Here is a 22,013-nt window from a genome sequence, read left to right on the forward strand (position 1 = left end):
TCCTCTATATTTTTTTCGAGTTTGCACGTAAAGGTCTTCGCAGACGAGGTAAGTTACTCGTTCTCCATAGTTTACAGCACGTTCCACCTCGCTGCACCTCGCTAAGGTTTTGGCTTTCTAGAGAAATAATTTCCAATCTATATCTTCAGAACTATACTGCGGAAGTGATACTGCTATGCAAGCGATATTACTATGTGTTTGATACCGGGGAGCATGGTGAAAATGTTCAGATATTCTGGTAAACCATGTGAAAATACAAATGTTTTTGTAATCCCAAAGTCTGGAGATGGTGTAAAAGCAATCAAGCAAGGAGGTCAGGGCTAGATGACTAGTGACTGTCGTCTGCAGTGTATAATCTACCGAGCTTGCACGAAATATCTAGTGCAGCAAGGGCTATATATGGTCCATCTGCTTATGCTGTCTGTCTTTGCAGCATATGTACGAGTGTCTGATAGTCGACAACTATATGCAGATGCAGAAGTGGTGATTCTGTATGGCGCAGGATATGAATTGTGTTTACTACATCGATACAGTATGTGATAATATACAAAGTGGTCCATTGATCGTGACTAGGAATATCTCAAGAAATAAGCGTCAAACGAAAAAACTACAAAGAACGAGACTTGTCTAGCTTGAAGGGGGAAACCAGATGGCGCTATGGTTGGCCCACTAGATGGCGCTGCCATAAGTCAAACGGATATTAACTGCGTTTTTTTACAAGGGAACCCCCATTTTTATTACGTATTCGTGTAGTAGTAAAGAAATATGAATGTTTTAGTTGGACCACTTTTTTCGCTTTGTGATAGATGGCGCTTTAATAGTCACAAACATATGGCTCACAATTTTTGACAAACAGTTGGTAACAGGGAGGTTTTTTAAAGTAAAATACAGAACATAGGTATGTTTGAACATTTTATTTCGGTTGTTCCAATGTGATACATGTACCTTTGTGAACTTATGATTTCTGAGAATGTTGATGTTACTGTGTGATTACCTGTAAATACCACATTAATGCAATAAATGCTCAAAATGATGTCTGTCAACCTCAGTGCATTTGGCAATACGTGTAACGACATTCCTCTCTACAGCGAGGTAGTTTGCCTTCCGTAATGTTCGCACATGCGTTGACAGTGCGCTGACGCATGTTGTCATGCATTGTCGGTGGATCACGATAGCAAATATCCTTCAACTTCCCCACAGAAAGAAATCCAGGGACGTCAGATCCAGTGAACGTGCGGGTCATGGTATGATGCTTCGATGACCAATCCACCCGTCATGAAATACGCTATTCAATACCGCTTCAACCGCACGCGAACTATGCGCCAGACATCTATCATGTTGGAAGTACATCGCAATTCTGTCATGCAGTGAAACATCTTGTAGTAACATCGGTAGAACATTATGTAGGAAATCAGCATACATTGCACCATTTACATCGCCATCGATAAAATGGGGGCCAATTATCTTTCCCCCCATAATGCCACACCATACATTAACCCGCCAAGGTCGCTGATGTTCTACTTGTCACAGCCGTCGTGGATTTTCCGTTGCCCAACAGTGCATATTATGCCGGTTTACGTTACCACTGTTGCTGAATGATGCTTCGTCACTAAATAGAACGCATGCAAAAAATCTGTCATCGTCCCGTAATTTCTCTTGTGCCCAGTGGCAGAACTGTACACGACATTCGATGTTGATGTAGCATTCTCAGCACCGACATTTTTGAGATTCCCAATTCTCGCGTAATTTGTCTACTACTTATGTGCGGATTAGCCGCGACAGCAGCTAAAACACTTACTTGGGCATCATCATTTGTTGCAGGTCGTGGTTGACGTTTCACATGTGGATGAACACTTCCTGTTTCCTTAAATAATGTATCCGGCGAACGGTCCGGACACTTGGATGATGTCATCCAGGATACCGAGCAGCATACATAGCACACCCCTGTTGGGCATTTTGATCACAATAGCCATACATCAGCAGGATATCGACCTTTTCCGCAATTGGTAAACGGTCAATTTTAACACAAGTAATGTATCACGAAGCAAATACCGTTCGCACTGGCGGAATGTTACGTAACACCATGTACTTATACGTTTGTGGCTGTTACAGCGCCATCTATCAGAAAGCCAAAAAAGTGGTCCAACTAAAACATTCATATTTCTTTACGAACCGCACGAATATTTTAAAAAATGCAGTTGATATCCGTTTGGCCTATGGCAGCGCCATCTAGTGGGCCAACCATATCGCCATCTGGTTTCCCCCTTCAAGCTAGACGAGTTTCGTTCTTTGTAGTTTTTTCGTTTGATGCTTATTTCGTGAGATATTTGGCCCAGACACTATCAATGGACCACCCTGTATAGCCGGGTTAGAGATCGGTTTGATGCTGAAATATTCAAGCTTGCATCATCAGTGGCAGACCAGTATAACTGAGGAAGTGTATTTCCATGTCTGACGATAGGTATGGTTCAACTGTAGGGTTTAACTGTCAGTGCAATATGGCAATCTGTACAAAATAGTTTTGCTGCTGGAAGTCTCGTCTGCTGAAAAAGAAGGAGGACTGTGCTCCCACACTGGCAGCATCAGTAATTTGGCAGGTAAATTCAGTAAGAGCTCCATTAATTCACAAGATATCCTTTGTGCTGGAACACAGAGCCTATACAGGCTGGTTCAAACAAGATGGGGGCAAGGTACCTATGGAAAGATCTGAGAGTAAGCGATGTCTTCTTTGTTCAAGTGTTCAAAAACAAGTTGAAGCAGACAATCCATCTCTGGCAGGATACTGTCCCTCATCCACCATTGTGGCATTATGGCATCTATAGACCAGTAACATGTGATAGACGCTGTGCTTCGTTAGGGTCGCCAGGAGGAATACCTTCGACGTTATTCTCAGCTATTTTCGTAAACAAGTCCTGTTAGGACAAGAATTTCCATGCAGACAAGCTGAGACGCCATGAAGCTCCTACAACAACAAAAGCGATCATTAACTATTTCTGCAGCACTTTACAATTTCCAGAAAGTGAGTGATATGTATTGGATGAGCTGTACCGTTAGGATAGCTAGGAAGACTGCATCCTGTGTTATTCTGGGATACTCTCGTAAACAGTTTTGAAAGTGTTGCGAAAGATTTAGATAGAACTTAAAAAGGGGACTTGGCTACTACTTACATAGACATGAAATGTCGGTAGAACACTGACAACCGTTTAACTGCGCCTGCAAGGGCGAATCACTAGGTAAACATCTCGCTGTACTCGCAAGTACAAAGGCTATGTGCCATCACACCAGCAATGGTAAACACATTTGTGGCCATCCATGTCTCACATGTGGTACAGGCTGGACCAGTGTGCACGGCTGACACAACCGGTCGCCATTCCAACTTGGATCTGTGTAGGGAGCTGTTCGCTGATATGGCGCGGTCGAATTTCTTAACGATAGTTCGAAAGCATTTTTACATGTAATGAGCGTTTGTGCACTGCATTATTTCGGCAGTTTAAGTGCTGTGAGCGTGTTTTCATATCGTTATACATGCATTATTTTGCCAATTTTATGCGTAGTGAACGTGTCTGTTGCATCATTTTGTAAAGATGTCTGTAGGCTGTGCAATGCATTATTTCGACAGTTTCATATTAGTGAGCACGTTTGCAGAACATTTAAATACATTATTTTGACGATTTACAAGATGTTTGCGTGTCTGTACAATTTACAAGTTGTTTGCTTGTCTGTAGGCTGTGCAATGCATTTTTCGACAGTTTGCAATTAGTGAGCGTGTTTGCAGAGCGTTTTACATGCATTATTTTGACAATTTACGTGTTTTTTGCGAGTCTGTAGATCAGTGCAATGCATTATTTCCGTAATTTTGGAGTAATTTGCAGGTCCATAGGCTGTGCAATGCATTATTTAGACAGTTTACAGTTGGCGAGCGTGTTTGCAGAGCGTTTTACATGCATTATTTTGACAACTGACGAGTTGTTTGTGAATCTCTACATCAATGTACTTCATTATTTCGGTAATTTACGAGCAGTTTGCTGGTCTGTAGGCTATGTATTGAGACCCTAAGCACATGAGGGCAAGTGTTTCGTATCAGCATAATAAATAAACTACGTGTAATCCATCCCCAAATAAATTGTTAGAACTTCCAACTGAAAATAAATAAAGTACCCTCCTTTTTCTCCAGCAACTGTACACAGACTGAGTCCTTTCCCACTATTTTTTTCTGGATCGCCATCATGGATTATGTCTTGGGAGGGACAGTGCTCTCTGGTGGTTGTATTGTGTACTAGGTCAGTTGGACTCTGGTCCTCATGGTGAACGCACTGGATGGGGCTACTGAATATGACAATTCGAACTGTTTAAATAAACAAGGCACGCAAAATAAATACTTACGTCCATCCTATTCAGCAGCCCAGCACTGAGTGAGTCCTTTACCCACCAATTCGAAGGAAGAGGTGGTGATCGGATAACTTAGGTTAGTGGAGGTAGCTCAATTGACCTATTTTCCAGCCAAAATTTTTCCTGCCACTTTCTTAGGTTAGTGCATGTAGCCCAAGTGACCTATTTTCCCGCCAAATTTTCCCACCATTTTCTGGGGTAGATTAGTGTAGGTAACCCAATTGACCTATTTTCCCGCCAAAATTTGTACTGCCAGCCAAGATGTCATTGTGGTGTTGCCGCAACTAATGCTGCAATCTTGGATCCGCCATCTTGAATAAATTTGGCAATAGTGCAGAATGGTGCCATGCCGCCCTTGCCTTACTACTGTGGACACACGCCATATTAATGCCCATTAATATCCACATACTCTTGATCATATGGTGTAGGCATTTGTCAGCTCTACTAAGAAGTTCGACAAAGAGTTGACCACCATTAAATCCTTTTGGCTGATAAAAACTGAACTTTATTGGCATTTAAAGTTTTTATGGCTGCTAGTGTGTTATCAAAAACGAGTGTTTCTGAATCACAGTCACCTTTCTGGATCGAAGTAAGCGACTTTAAATCTTTATGTAGTTCATTCTTATTTCTAATACAGATTCGATGAACTGACCTATTGATATGACAAAGAGATCCAGTATTTATGACACATGTCATACGAGAACACTAACTTGACACAACATGGTCAGTGCCTGTTACAATTGCAATTCCAAAATTTAGAAAAAACATTTGCACCTAAAACAAATCAAACCTACTCTAGTTATTTGCTTTGCCGAATCTATTGTAATTTGGTGTAATTCAACACAGCACAAAGAGCGAACGCTCCAGACGATTCTAACTAGCCATGAATGCTTGCGTAAGATGTGTGTCTAGCATTCAGTTTTTTGACATTATGTTCAGCTGAAGTGGGTACGTTGTCGTGATTTCCACACACTCTCTTGTTCACCGGTTTGTATCTTTTGGATTTGCAACTATTGTATTTTTTTCGTGTTTGCAGTTAAAACTATTGGGTATAACTTCCGCCTTTTATGCAAAACGCTGTTTTCTTTTTTTGTTATCCAAACATGTTTCTGCACCCCTGTGCCATCATCAGTGGGTTTTGTTTATTGGGAAACTGTAAAAAGTGAACTTATTTTAGGTTGTAACTGATCTAACAAAACGAGGCCAAAAGACAGTTTTGTTTGTTTTTGTTCTTACCTTGATTTTACGTCATGCGGTTTTGCAGGAACAGGAACAGACAACACAACGAGGAAAAACCTCAGAACACAGGAGACACCCACAGATAATTTCAACAGATCAGGAGTATACGAACTCACATTTTCTCATAACATAACGTCCCTGTCGGACCGGATTAATTACGTACCGAGGGAAATGCATAGTAGCAGTGCAGAAGGAACTAAATCTGGAAAAGTTGACTGGTCCATGGAAGAGCGAGAAATAATAAGATAAAGTTCAGAGTCATGTTCCACAGACTGAACAGGACACCCACAAGTATACAGAATCACACAGGAGCTGAAAACAATAGAACAAATAGCACTTGGAAAATGGTTACAAGACCAATATGACAGAGAAATTAAACCAACATATTTGTTAACGGAAAAGGAACGGACGCACCACACACTCGCAAAACCGTACACCGCCCAGAACAACACAACAAATTAACAATGACCGCACGTAAGACACAACAGTGCAACAACCCATACACAAAATAAAGTGGCACACACTCACCCATAAAAAAATTTTCCACAGCATGCCGGCATGAGTGGCCGTGCGGTTCTGGGCGCAACAGTCTGGAGCCGCTACGGTCGCAGGTTCAAATCCTGCCTTGGGCATGGATGTGTGTGATGTCCTTAGGTTAGTTAGTTTTAAGTAGTTCTAAGTTCTAGGCGACTAATGACCTCAGAAGTTAAGTCGCATAGTGCTCAGAGCCATTTTTTTTCCACAGCATAGGCAAACCGAGGAGCTACTTGACTGAGAAGTAGTGGCTCCGGTCTCGTAAACTGACATGCGGCCGGGAGAGCGGTGTGCTGACCACGTGCCCCTCCATATCTGCATCCACACGATACCTGCGACTGAGGATGACACGGCGGCCGGTCGGTACCGTTGGACTTTCGTGACCTGTTCGGCGGAGTTTAGTTTAATTCACCCAAGTTTAAAGTATAGAAGTGGCACGTTCAAAACTCGTGATTTTTGCACGCAAAATCCAAATGAAGCCAGATTTTTTCAAACACTTAAAACGTATCAGAGCAAGGTCCGATACGCCGCTGGACTAAATCTGAACCATCAGCCTCACTTCAGTCCAGAGCTACTTAAAGGAGACTCTTTTTTCAGGTAAAATTCGAAGTGACTGTTTTTGCACGTAAAATCCGAATGATGCACATACAGTGCTGCCATTAGCTGAGAATTAATTTCAGTCCGATTAAAATCTTTTGCGAAAGGAATTATCGACACAATTTACCTGCCATCATCTTCGGTTTTGTCGTTCAAACTTTGCTTAATATGTTGTAACATAGCTACAGTAAGACAGAAGTTCGAGTGGCTATATAAATGGCCGCTGTTCAGGACTGAACCAAAAGCTCGAATAGGAACGGAATACCAAGACCCTCCCCCCCCCCCCCCCCCCCTCGCCAGCCAAACCACGGTTCTGCGCGCGGCCTTTTCATACATGCAGTATTTATTACGGCGCTCCCACGTTCTAACGACTATGATCGTTGTTATGTCCGGCTCATGTGTTGTATACATTGTGACATTAACTCTCTCAGGATGTCTGCGTAAAAGTAAGAAAGAACCTGAAAGCTCTAATCTTGGTAGATCAAATAAATGCACAAATATATAAATAGCTCGTACTGTTTCGAAACTCCAAAGTGAATTTACTCATCTACCTTTCGGTGATGTAATTTTCGAGCGATTATCTTCCCTTATAAATCACGTTAACCAGGTGTTGCCATCAAACGATGCACCACCACACCATAACGCCCGTACTCTCCGTGTCTAGTTTGATGCAATATTTCCGGCTTCGTAGTAAGATGTTTCTCCCGTTACCTCTTCTCTTAACTTTAAAATACCCTGCATACTTCAATGAACGCTGGCTTGCATAAATCTCACCAAATCAAACCGAAAAACAAAATATCTGCAATATAGTTCGTTAACCAAAATAAAGCTGGCCCAAATGGCATACCAAAGACTAATCTTGACATTGTGTGAGGCACTTCAAAGTATTTATGATACTTATCTGATGCATAATGACGGGTCTAATGTAAATTTTCATTCTAACACAGACTGAACTATGCCTCATTTGAAGATATGAGAGCTGAGGATCCAAATGTCCCGATACCACTTCATTTGGAAACCACTGCAGGTCCTTTCTTATAATGTTCTGACAAGATGAAATTACTAACTACTATTGAGATAATGTCCTACTTACCTGCCGGTTATCTCCTACCTAAGTAGTGTGGTGTTCTGAGTCGTTTCGGATAATTTTCTGACGATCTCTTTGCTGTTTAACTTTCAAAATGCTGAAAACTCTCTTTGAAACAGTTTTATTTTTGCTATCACGTTTATACACATATGTAATACTTTGCAACATCAAGGAACTCCTGCTCAGAAAAAAAAGAATGTTCCACAAGGAAATATTTTAATACACTTTGCAAAATCCGATGCTTACAGATTTTCATTTAGAGAGGATTCCTGATGAAAATTGAACGTGTAGAATGGCGCACACTTTTCTGGTCATGAGTTCAGCGAGTGATGGTTGCAATTAATTTTAAATCGGTAGATGTTATTAACAATAAATCACTCGAGAAAGTACGTGTACATGGGTGCCAGATTCTGTATACGTCAAATATTACGTTATATGCAACAAACTGCTGCAGTGACGCAGATAAAAGAACATCGTATCTTGTTTTCGTGTAACTTGAGAATGTCGAAACTGTTCGTTGAATAAAGTAGGGACCAGTTACTTTTTCTTATATTTCTCTCAGATTCCGACGGGTCTGCAAGAAATTAAAACTCTACTCTTCCTTTCGGATGTAATATTTCGTTCTAGCACCTAACACACCCCCATTATCAACAGACAGGTAATTTGATCTATTAGGTTTTCACGGAGTATTGATTAATTATGTGCTTTCGGGTGTGCAACCAAGTTGATTTCATTCTTACACACAATGTTTCGATGGCCGGCCGAGTGCTGTGAGCCGTGTTAATATGCTGGCTGCTGGGACAGGTGTTCATGGTCTAACACTTCCTATTTCCTTCAGTTTACTTGCATCAAAGCCTGAAATCCACTCAATATGCAACACCTGATCGATGTTCATGGACTCTTTACTGGTGTGACGCACTTATGTACTTCGGTTTCTGTACTCTGATTCCATGTAGGACAATATGAACAAAATATAGAATTATTTTATATTCTCTGTGCAAAAACACGAAATCTTACATCAGTGAAACATCTGTCACTCTGACACAGAGTTTGTCTCAATAACAATACACGGCTTTCTATAACACCCTGCTTGCTGTCACAGATCTCGTCGTTCCTGACAGCTTCGGTTCTCCTCCCTGCGAGGCAGATTCATGTAAAATAGATGGTAGAGTGGTGAGATGACGCACACTACATCTTTATGGTTCCTTCATTTATTTTGCTGTTTCCTCGAATGAAGCCAACAGCCTTGCCGCAGAGGTAACACTGGTTCCCGTCAGATCGCCAAAGTTAAGCGCTGTCGGGCTTGGATAGCACTTGGATGGGTGATCGTCCGGTATGCCGAGCACTGTTGGCAAGCTGGGTCACTCAGTCCTTGTGAGGCAAATTGAGGAGCTACTGGATTGAGAAGTAGCGGCTCCAGTCACGAAAACTGACAACATTCGGGAGACCGGTGTGCTGACCACAAGCCTCTCCATGCCTCGGTGACGTCTATATGCTGAGAATGACACGGCGGTCGGTCAGTACCGTTGGCTTTCCGAGACCTGCTCCGACGGAGTTTCGTTTTAGTTTAGATCCTCGGATGAAGGTGACTCGAAGGAGATCCCCTACAAACAACGTATCCTGCTTCCCCTTAGACTGTGGTGTCAAATAAAGTACTTCAAGTCCAGCATTGTGTTCACTGACAGCTTATAAAAACAGTTACATTGGCTCCGTATGAGTCCACATGGGGAAACAAGGAAGTATGCTTGACCCCAACTGGAATCTGAGGTACAGACTCTTTATTCATCACAGAATTCTCTTCATCTACATCTTTACTCTGCAGACCGCTGTGAAGTGCACGCCAGAGGGCAGTTCCCACTCTACCACTTCTTGGGGCTTCGTTCCTTTCCATCCTCTTGTGGAGCGCAGGAAGAATGTCTACTGAAGTCACTCTGTGCGTGATTTAATTAGCCTCATTTTCTCCTCACGATACCTCCAAGAGCAATACGTAGGAAGTTGTAGTATATTCCTAGATTTCTCACTTAAAATTGATTCTTGAAATTTTGTAGATAGACTTCCACAGGACAGTCTTTGTCTACAGGCGTCTGCTACGAGGGCGGGTAAGAAAGTCTTTGCTCCTATTTATTATTAGCTGAAATAAGGTATATATAGACAACTACAAATACACTCTAAGACAAAAAAAACACGCACCACGAAGGAATTACCCGAATGGGAAAATCTGTGGAAGTGACTTACTTGTACATGCAAACAAATGATTACAGTTTCAGACAAATTGGATGATTTATTCAAGAGAAATAGCTTGACAAATTGGGAAAGCCAGTAACGAGTTGGTCCCCCTCTACCCCTTATGTAAGCAATTATTCGTCCTCGCTTTGACTGACAGAGGTGCTCAATGTCACCCGAGGGTATCGTGTCAAATTCTATTCAACTGGCGCGTTAGATCTTAAACTCCTGAGCTAGTTGGAGGGCCCTGCACATAACGCTCGAACTGGGGAGAGGTTCAGCTATCTTGCTGCCCAGTGTAGGGTTTGGAAAGCACTAAGAAAGATAGTAGAAGCTCCAGCCGTTGTGGGCGGGAATTATCTTGCTGAAATAAAAACTCAGGATGACTTGCCATGAAGGGTAACAAAATGGGGCACAGAGTATCATCGATCTACCGCCTTGTTGTAAGGCTGCCTCAGATGACAAACCAAAATGAGCTTCCTAAGTAAGACCACTGGGCCATATGGTGGATGAATGTCAGGTTGGTATCCGACCACTGTCCGAGAGGACTCCAGACACGTCTTTGCTGGTCATCAGCGCCTGGAATCCCGTTGACTGGGATATCATGGTCTTCAGTGCAGAGTTTCGCTTCGAACTGAGTCCCAATGCCCAGTGAAGGCGTGTCTGGAGTCGTCCACGATACCGGTGGGATACCAACCTAATTTTCGCGCACCATACGGCCCAGCAACCTGGACTGATGGTCTGGGGTGCCATTTCATTTCACAGCAGGATCCATTTGATTGTCCTTTACAACACCGTTAAAGCACAACAATACGTCGACAATGCTTAACAACCCGTTTTGTAGTCCTTCGTGGCAAACCCTACTGGGCTTATGTTTCAGCAAGAGGATGCCTGCCCGCACACAGTGACAGTTTCTACTGCATGTCTTCATCTTGCTATACCCTACCTTGGCCAGCAAGGTCGCCAAATCTCTCATCAGTTGAGAACGTTTGGAACAGGGCCCTCCAATAAGCTCAGGATTTCAACGATCTAATTCGCCAGTTGGGCAGAACTTGGCATGAGATCCCACAGGATAACATCAAGCAACTTTATCAATCAGTGCCAAGCTGAATAGCTTCTTGCATAAGGACCAGAGGTAGACCAACGCATTATTGACTTGCTCAATTTGTGGATCTATTTCTCTTTGATAAATGACCCAATTTATATGAAATTGTAATCATTTGTTTGTGTGTACATGTGCGTCACATCTACCAATTTCCGTCCCACGAAGACAAAAAAAAAGAAATACCAAGATGAACTTACCCAAGTTCTTAGTGGTACGCCTTTTTTTGTCTTGGAGTGTATATGTACTATTATACATACACTATCTTTCCACGTAGTCACCACACCAGTTCACACATTTATCTCATCGCACCACTAAATTTGAGATGCTCATATTGTAGAATTTGTCTGACTGACTTTGGAATCACAGTCGGACTGCTGTCTTGGCTTCATCATAGCACGTGAATCGCTGTCCTTCCAGGAACTTCTTCGATTGACCAAAAACGTGGAAATCACTTGGGGAAAGGACTGGATTATATGGTGGATGGTCCATACTCTCCCAGTGCAACGACCAGAGCCTGTCAGCTATTCTGAATGCCACGCGTAGCGTTGCATTGTCGTGAAGAATAAGCATGTTGTCCACATCAAAAATCCCTCACCCCTTCTTCCAGATCACAGCCCGCAGACGTGACAGTGCGGAACTATGACTGTCGTCATTGATTGTTCACCTAGTGGAACGCAATACAGCAGGTGCGGTCCACAGCTATCCCAGAAGAGTGCTATCATCACTTTCCCAGCAAGTGGTACTGAACAGAATTTTTTTGTCACAGGCGAACCCATATATCTTCAAATCATCCTCTGCTGCTTCGATTACAGCGTGAAATGCAGTACCCACGTTTCATCGCCAGTAACGGTGTAATTCAAACATTATGAATCACCTCGAAGGGAACGATCTATTGATATGTATTCAGCATGGTTTCAGAAAACATCGTTCTTGTGCAACACAGCTAGCTCTTCACTCGCACGAAGTAATGGCCGCTATCGACAGGGGATCTCAAGTTGATTCAGTATTTCTAGATTCCCGGAAAGCTTTTGACACCGTTCCTCACAAGCGACTTCTAATCAAGCTGCGGGCCTATGGGGTATCGACTCAGTTGTGCGACTGGATTCGTAATTTCCTGTCAGGAAGGTCGTGGTTCGTAGTAATAGACGGCAAATTATCGAGTAAAACTGAAGTGATATCAGGCGTTCCCCAGGGAAGCGTCCTGCGACCTCTGCTGTTCCTGATCTATGTAAATGACCTGGGTGACAATCTGAGCAGTTCTCTTAGGTTGTTCGCAGATGATGCTGTAATTTACCGTCTAGTAAGGTCATCCGAAGACCAGTATCAGTTGCAAAGCGATTTAGAAAAGATTGCTGTATGGTGTGGCAGGTGACAGTTGACGCTAAATAACGAAAAGTGAGGTGATCCACATGAGTTCCAAAAGAAATCCGTTGGAATTCGATTTCTCGATAAATAGTACAATTCTCAAGGCTGTCAATTCAACTAAGTACCTGGGTGTTAAAATTACGAACAACTTCATTTGGAAAGACCACATAGATAATATTGTGGGGAAGGCGAGCCAAAGGTTGCGTTTCATTGGCAGGACACTTAGAAGATACAACAATCCACTAAAGAAACAGTTTACACTACTCTCGTTCGTCCTCTGTTAGAATATTGCTGCGCGGTGTGGGATCCTTACCAGGTGGGATTGACGGAGGACATCGAAAGAGTGCAAAAAAGGGCAGCTCGTTTTGTATTATCACGTAGTAGGGGAGAGAGTGTGGCAGATATGATACGCGAGTTGGGATGGAAGTCATTAAAGCAAAGACGTTTTTCGTCGCGGCGAGATCTATTTACGAAATTTCAGTCACCAACTTTCTCTTAAGAATGCGAAAATATTTTGTTGACCCCAACCTACATAGGTAGGAATGCTCATCAAAATAAAATAAGAGAAATCAGAGCTCGAACAGAAAGGTTTAGGTGTTCGTTTTTCCCGCGCGCTGTTCGGGAGTGGAATGGTAGGGAGATAGTATGATTGTAGTTCGATGAACCCTCTGCCAAGCACTTAAATGTGAATTGCAGAGTAGTCATGTAGATGTAGATGTAGATGTAGATCCAGAAAAAGTGTCACCCTCTTCGGCATACTATTGCAGATGATTAAGTGAAGTAGTGACAGAACAGCAGTTTTTTTTAGGGTAGAGAGGGCAGAAGCAAAATATGTTCAGAGACAAGCTGAAAATGGCATTCACATTGATAAACCAGGCAACCAGAAAGCAAATTTTAATGTTCACAATTCATGCAGATAGTCTCTGATTGAAACTAGAGATATTCAAAAACTGACAGAAAAATTTGCTTCAATCACTTGTAATTCAGCCAGTGCACAAAATTAGTAATCGTTATTGCATTAGACCATCTAAGGGGTAAGATGAATGAGTTGCTTATTTGTCTTGAACATTAGAGTTGTGCAAATCAGCTGATAGAATCTGCCTCTCTGAACACCATGTGATCACTGGCATAGATGTGTTAAATGTTGCAGGATTCAAGTTAGCTTCTTACTTCTGTAGAGAAAATATGGAGAAAGGGGGAGTTGCTATACGTCTCAGAAACTGTTTTGATGTCAAGAATATTGCTGTTAATAAATTTTGCTCAGAATAACACTTAGAAGCTTGTGCGATCGAAGTAGTATTTCGTAATAAGTCCTTTATAATAGTAAGTATATACAGAGCACCTTCAGGAAACTTTAATCTCTTCACAAAAAATCTGGAAGCTCTACTGTCCCATGGCGCAGTAAAAAATAAGGAAATAGTGATTGCTGGTGATTTTAATGTGGATTTATTGAACAGATCTGTCAGTTAACAATTATTGCAATCAGTAACACAACCATTCAATTTAGTTCCTACTGTGAAATTTGACACTAGGATATTTAAATGCTCTGAGGCTGCTATTGATAGTATATTTGGAGAAAAAATCTACGAAAATAGTCGTATCACAAAACCAATAGCAAATGGACTATCTGATTATGATATTCAGCATCTTGTGTTAAATGTTGACATTTGTCTGGATAAACAATCTATTAAATCTGAGTACAGGAGGGTAATAAATCAGTCAAAAATTGAGAATTTTAGGAGACTGCTCAAAGACATGACCTGGATAAATGTTTGAAATACTTCTGACTCAAATAGAAAATTGGAAGCATTCATTAGCAAAGTTACTTCAGCTTTTGATAATTGTTTTCCCTTAAAGGTAACTCAAATCAAACAGAAGTCAAAAAGAAAACATGAATTACTCAAGGACAAAAAGGAGACTGTATCTACTATCTAGGAACAGCTCTAATATTAGCATACTGTAAAATACACTCCTGGAAATTGAAATAAGAACACCGTGAATTCATTGTCCCAGGAAGGGGAAACTTTATTGACACATTCCTGGGGTCAGATACATCACATGATCACACTGACAGAACCACAGGCACATAGACACAGGCAACAGATCATGCACAATGTCGGCACTAGTACAGTGTATATCCACCTTTCGCAGCAATGCAGGCTGCTATTCTCCCATGGAGACGATCGTAGAGATGCTGGATGTAGTCCTGTGGAACGGCTTGCCATGCCATTTCCACCTGGCGCCTCAGTTGGACCAGCGTTCGTGCTGGACGTGCAGACCGCGTGAGACGACGCTTCATCCAGTCCCAAACATGCTCAATGGGGGACAGATCCGGAGATCTTGCTGGCCAGGGTAGTTGACTTACACCTTCTAGAGCACGTTGGGTGGCACGGGATACATGCGGACGTGCATTGTCCTGTTGGAACAGCAAGTTCCCTTGCCGGTCTAGGAATGGTAGAACGATGGGTTCGATGACGGTTTGGATGTACCGTGCACTATTCAGTGTCCCCTCGACGATCACCAGTGGTGTACGGCCAGTGTAGGAGATCGCTCCCCACACCATGATGCCGGGTGTTGGCCCTGTGTGCCTCGGTCGTATGCAGTCCTGATTGTGGCGCTCACCTGCACGGCGCAAAACACGCATACGACCATCATTGGCACCAAGGCAGAAGCGACTCTCATCGCTGAAGACGACACGTCTCCATTCGTCCCTCCATTCACGCCACGCCTGTCGCGACACCACTGGAGGCGGGCTGCACGATGTTGGGGCGTGAGCGGAAGACGGCCTAACGGTGTGCGGGACCGTAGCCCAGCTTCATGGAGACGGTTGCGAATGGTCCTCGCCGATACCCCAGGAGCAACAGTGTCCCTAATTTGCTGGGAAGTGGCGGTGCGGTCCCCTACGGCACTGCGTAGGATCCTACGGTCTTGGCGTGCATCCGTGCGTCGCTGCGGTCCGGTCCCAGGTCGACGGGCACGTGCACCTTCCGCCGACCACTGGCGACAACATCGATGTACTGTGGAGACCTCACGCCCCACGTGTTGAGCAATTCGGCGGTACGTCCACCCGGCCTCCCGCATGCCCACTATACGCCCTCGCTCAAAGTCCGTCAACTGCACATACGGTTCACGTCCACGCTGTCGCGGCATGCTACCAGTGTTAAAGACTGCGATGGAGCTCCGTATGCCACGGCAAACTGGCTGACACTGACGGCGGCGGTGCACAAATGCTGCGCAGCTAGCGCCATTCGACGGCCAACACCGCGGTTCCTGGTGTGTCCGCTGCGCCGTGCGTGTGATCATTGCTTGTACAGCCCTCTCGCAGTGTCCGGAGGAAGTATGGTGGGTCTGACACACCGGTGTCAATGTGTTCTTTTTTCCATTTCCAGGAGTGTATTAAAGCATGTAATCCAGAAATCAAAGCAGCTTTATTATGAGGAAAAGATAATTATGTCAGACAACAAAATAAAAACTGTACAGGCTATAGTGAAGACAGACAGGTGGGGCCAAGAAGGAAGAGGAACAAATAGCTCTAAACATAAATGAGATATTACTAACAAGTGCATATAGTGTTGCAAACCTGTTAAACAAGTATTTTTTCCGTTACTGGCAGCTTGGCGTTATCATGTTCAGTGAACAGTGCAATGGAGTCTTTAAAAATAACTTCAGTGAAATGGAAATGACACTCACATCTCCCAAAGAAGTGGCATCCATCATAAAGTGCTTAAAATCAAAGTATTCTAGTGGGTATGTAACGTATCAATGAAGTTAATGAAAAAGTGCTCATGTGAGTTGAGTTCTATCTCAAGTTATTTGTGTAATCAATCTGTTATCAGTGGAACATTTTCAGAATGGTTAAAATATGCTGAAGTTTAGCTTCTTTACTAGAAGGGTTATAAAGAGATACCATCAAACTATCGACCAATTTCACTTTTGTTGGCTTTTTCAAAAATACATGAAAAGGTTGTGTTCAAGTGCCTCCTTAAGCATTTTACTACAAATAAAATATTGTCCAAGTCACAGTTTGTGTTTCGTAAGGGTTCTGATAAAGAGAAAGCTATTTACCCTTGCAGTGAGAATGTACTTAATTCATTATATAATAAATCAGAGTCCACTGGCATTTTCTGTGACCTGTTGAAAGCCTTGACTGTATAAATCACAGCATTGTCTTAAGTAAATTAGAATATTATGGTGTCACTGACAATGCTGTGAAATGGTTTTAGTCTTATCTAACTAACAGGAAACAAAGGGTGTCATTACGAAATACCTGTGCAGTAAATAGTTATTCTTAACCTGATTGGGAATTAATTATATGTGGTGTTCCTCAAGGTACCATGTTGGGTCCATTGTTTTTTCTTGTGTGCATTAATGACCTCTTGTCTATTACATTGACAGATGCTAAGTTTGGTTTGTTTGCATATGATGCAAACATTGCAATAAATAGCAAATCAATTACAGATTTAGAATTTTCACTGGCATTAATAAATTGTTTAAAGCTAATTGACTGTCATCAAACTTTGAAAAGACCCACTATATGCAGTTCAGAACCTGTAAGAGATTTCCTTCCAGCATGTGTGTAGCATATGAAGATGTGCAGATCGAAGAGGTTGATAATGTTTAATTTTTGGGATTACAAATCGATAATCAATTCAGTTGAGATGGGCATGCCACAGAATTGCTGAAGCTTCTAAACAAGTCAGGAACTTTGTATTCTAACCACTGCTTCTCAGTATATTTATTCCTTAATGAAATTTGTTGCAAATAATATACTTCTATTTCCAACCAATAGCTCAATACTCAGCATTAATACTAGGAATTAGAACAATATACATAAAGACCTAAAATCATATACCTTGGTCCAAAAAGCAGTCCAATATTCAGGAACACATATTTTCAATACATTACCAGCAACCATTAAAAACTCAGTTTTCAGATAAGCCATGGTTTAAACAGAGTTTGAAAGACTTTTTGCGTATGATAAATTTATTAAAAATGGATAAAAATGTTTAATTCTGACAGTGTATTAATTCTGTAAATACTAGCAGTTCCAGTTTACTGTATTGTATTCGCCTACGTTGACAATCTCCTGACAAACGATCAGGGTGGTAAGTATTATATTCAGATGTTTTGTTTTTTATGTTATACTTTCTGATGTGTTCCACACCCCCGATAATCAGCTCATTTTTGGGTCTATGGAACGAAAACTGAATCGAATCTAGTCTAATCTAATCTAAGTCATTCACTTGCCTTTCATCATGTCGTCCAACTGCTTAGGCACCCACTGACATGAAACGTTCCGGTACCCAAAGGACCTGTGAACATTGGAGTGAAGATTCCTAATCTCTCGGGAAATGTCTTTGATGTGCACAGGCCGACCCGCTTTCACCATTACATCTACACGCAAAATGGTGTCGTCAGTCGCAACGTCCCCATACGCAACGTCCTCATACGCAACGTCCCCATACGCTCATTGTCTTACAAGTCTTCATAGCCTATAGTGAACTCACAAAGCCACTACCTCACCTTCTCAAAGCGAGACACTTTTCCCCGTACATGGTCTGCATTTCCCTATAGATTTCGATGGGCGTTCGTCCGTTGCTCCACTGAAAACGATTCACACTTCGTTGCTCGTACGCTATGGACGTATGAAGCGCAGCCCCCATCTTGAACAACTGACAGCTTCGCCATACAGCGGAGTTACCGGCGGATAAGGCTGAGCCGGTGCAACAAAGATCCATCGCTGGGAACGAATATGTTGACTTCACATTTGCAGCCATAATTTAGCTAAAAAATAGGGCCAAAAACTTTCCAATTCGCCTCATAGTTCACTCATTTCACCATTTCCACGATGCTCTCCTGTGGGTTAAACAAACCTGTAACCATTCGTGATGCCCTTCTTAGTATGCTTCCAATATCCTCTGCTAGGCCTATTTAGTACAGGACTCACACTTTTGAGCAATATTTTAGAATGGCTAGCACAAGTGTATTGTAAGCGATCTCCTTTGTAGATTGCCTACGTTTTCACAGTATCCGACAGTTAAATCGAAGTGTGTCACTTGCTTTACCTACGTCTGAGTTTATGTGATCGTTCCATTCAATGTCCCTACAAATTATTACACCCAGATTTTCATAAGAATTGACTGGCTCCAACTGTGACTCATTGATATTGTAGTCAAGGAATAGTATAATTTCTCATTTAGCGAAGAGCGCAATTTGACATTTCTAGAAATGATTCTCGGCGGTTCTAAGAAACAGCAGATTCAGCGTTATCGAGTGCTTCGGGAAGCACTGTGGCTTTTTTAAGCATTACATAACTTGGTTTTCTTTGTTGTCAGGCTCTTCACAGTACATTATACCGTTTCCTTGGCGCGGCGGTGGCTTCAGCTCAGTTTTGCATTTACGACGAATGCGAAAATTTGCAGATCACTTCGGAAAGAGAGTCCCCAATTTTACTTTGTCGCTTCCACTCACAGCCCCAATATATGTCCTGAAATGAACATAAAGTAAACATGGTTGCAGCGTTTTTTATTATCATCATGTCTTATATCTGCCCAACATTCATCCCCAAATCCCAAAAGGATTCCCCTTTTCTCGTTGCACGACTTAATCACAACACCACATTATAATTTTATAAACCATATTTTTCTATATATCGTCTGGAGATGACCGAGACTGCTGAAATAGTTGAAATGCTTTTTATTATCCGACACAATGACAGGTACACTTTCAGATTACAAGTTTCGACCGTAAAGTAAATAAAATAAAGTCGTGTGGCATGAGCGGCTGGGAGACGCTGAAGGGCAAGTTCAGGTTTTTCCTATCCTTCACATTAACAGGCACCTTCCCGTCGTGAAGTGTGAGCTGTGTATGTAAGTGTAACTGTTCAGCATAAGTGACTGAAATGGGTGTGTGTACAGTGTTCGTTTTAGGGATAAGGAGAAAAGGGAGAGGGTGAAACTCTGTGCCAGCACATAGTCTGTTGTTTTATTATAGTCTGTTGTTTTCGGTCTTCAGGTCGAAGACTGGTTTGATGTAGCTCACCATACTCCTCTACCCTCTGCAATTTTCTTTATCTCTGACAAAAATGGTTCAAATGACTCTAAGCACTATGGGACTTAACATCCGGGGTCATCAGTCCCCTAGACTTAGAACTACTTAAACCTAACTAACCTAAGGACATCACACACATCCATGCCCGAGGCAGGATTCGAACCTGCGACCGTAGCAGCAAAGCAGTTCCGGACTGAAGCGCCTAGAACCGCTCGGCCACAGCGGCCGGTTAACTCCGGAAAGCTAATGCAGCTTAGATCCTTCGGAATCTGTTTGCTGTGTTCATCTCTTTGTCTCCCTTTACAATTTTAACTCCCATAGTGCCCTCAAGTACTAAATTGGTGATCTCTTGATGTTTCAAAATGTGTCCTATCAACCGATCGCTTCTTTTAGTCAGATTGTGCCACAAATTTCTTTTCTCCCCAGTTCCATGTAGTACCTCCTCATTAGTTATGTGATCTACACATCTAATCTTCAGCATTCTTCTGCAGCGCCATATTTCAAAAGCTTCTATTCTCTTCATGTCTAAAGTGTTTATCATCCATGTTTCACTTCCATAAAGGGCTACACTCCAGACAAGTTCCTTCAGAAAAGACTTCCTAACATTTAAGACTATATTAGATGTTAATAGATTTGTCTTCCTCAGGAATGCTGTTCTTGTCATTGCCAGTCTACATTTTATATTCTCTCTAATTCGACCATCATCAGTTATTTTGTTACCAAAACAGCAATACCCGTCTTCTACTTAAGCGTCTCGTTCCCTAATCTAATTCACCAAGCATCACCTGATTTAATTCGACTACATTTCGTCATCCTTGTTTTGCTTTTGGTGATGTTCATCTTATAGCCTCCTTTCAGGACACTGTCCATTCCATTCAACTGCTCTTCAAAGACAATGTCATCAGCGAACCTCAAAGTTCTTTTTCTTCTCCGTGAACTTACCTGCTCCAAATTTTTCTTTGGTTTCATATACTGCTTACCCAACGTACAAATTGGATAATATTGAGGATAAACTTCAACCATGACACGCTACCTTCTCGACCACTGTTTCCCTTTCATCCCCTTGAACTCCTTTAACTATTATTTGGTTCTATACAAGATGTGAATAGTCTTTCTCTCCCTGTTTTTTAGCAGTGCTACCTTCAGAATTTGAAGGAGAGAATTTCCGTTAACATTATCAAAAACTTTCTGTAAGTTTACGATTGCTATGAACCTGATCTCGGTTGACAATTGCAGATGTGATAGGATCACGATATGCTTGGTGCACAACAGACTTTGCCTGGAGTTTCCTCTTTTTCCTGTACTCCTCATGCGGACGCTGTGCTGTTGCTTCTGTTCATCCATTCAGGCTCTTCCAGTCTTCTTAGTTCTTTCGACTTGAAATCCTTCCAAATTTTGAATCATGGACCGAAATGTATCCTTATTTAACATCTGAACTTCCTGAATGTTGAACCTTTCCAGATCTTTACGAGCTTCCTTAATCCATGTCGCTGTAGTCTTCATTTTCCACAGGAAGTCGAATATCCCTTTGGTTAATCTGATTTTGTCCATTTTGTAGAGGTGTCCTAGGAATGACAACATACTCTTTTCATGGTCTCCGAGATTTTCTCCGCCTTTTTGTAGATTTCATTGTTGCTCCGAAGTTTTCAACCAGTTTCAACTTGGGTTGGACGCATCATTTTCCGTAATATTCTTCTTTCTAGTGTCTCCAGCTTTTCCAACTTGAAATTCAGTGAGAGGCATTCGCTGCCGTACAGACACTCTGTTTTTACCACAGCATTGTAGTGTTTTATTTTGGTATTCTAAGAGATGCACTTCTTGTTGTAAATGTTTTTAGTTAATCCGTAAGCTCTCTCCATTTTTGAGATCCGGTTCCCCACAGCAGCTTTCTCCAATCCGTTCTCTTGTACGGCTTCACCGAGGTATTTGAACTTTTTTACCCTCTCAATCCGTCTAGTCTCTGTTTCAAGGAACTGTGATCCATGTTTGTCACTTGTCATGAATTTGGTCTTCTCTTTCGAGATCCTAAGTCCCTATTAGTTTGATCTGTATGGCTGCATCTTCTAAGTTCTTTGAAGTATTGCAACATCACCAGCGAAAGCCAAGCAGTTGACTTGATTCCTTCCGATTTTCTTCCTAGACAGATTGGGCTAACCCCTTGATTTTCAAGTTCGTAATTCCAAATTCTCACAATCTTCTCCAGAACACGGTTAAATAGTATTGGTGATAATCCATCGCCCTGTAGCACACCTGTCTTGATTTCAAATGGTTGGGTCAGTTCTCCCATAAACTTCTTTTTGGAAGTTGTGCCTGTTAAGGTTCCTCTGACCATGTTTGCCAGCTTGTTGTTTACCCCAAATTCTCATATAGTCCTATCTAGGGTCTCTCTGTCCACCAAGTCAAAGGCTTTTTTGAAGTCAATGA

The 22,013-nt window shown here is 42.1% G+C and overlaps 1 pseudogene; it reads left to right on the forward strand.

Moving 5' to 3' along the window:
* The first annotated feature begins 9,082 nt into the window (after positions 1-9,082).
* On the forward strand, positions 9,083-9,200 carry LOC124709257 (annotated as a pseudogene).
* Positions 9,201-22,013: the final 12,813 nt, after the last annotated feature.

This window comes from Schistocerca piceifrons, chromosome 7, assembly GCF_021461385.2.
Source record: "Schistocerca piceifrons isolate TAMUIC-IGC-003096 chromosome 7, iqSchPice1.1, whole genome shotgun sequence".
NCBI classification, from domain to species: Eukaryota; Metazoa; Arthropoda; class Insecta; order Orthoptera; family Acrididae; genus Schistocerca; species Schistocerca piceifrons.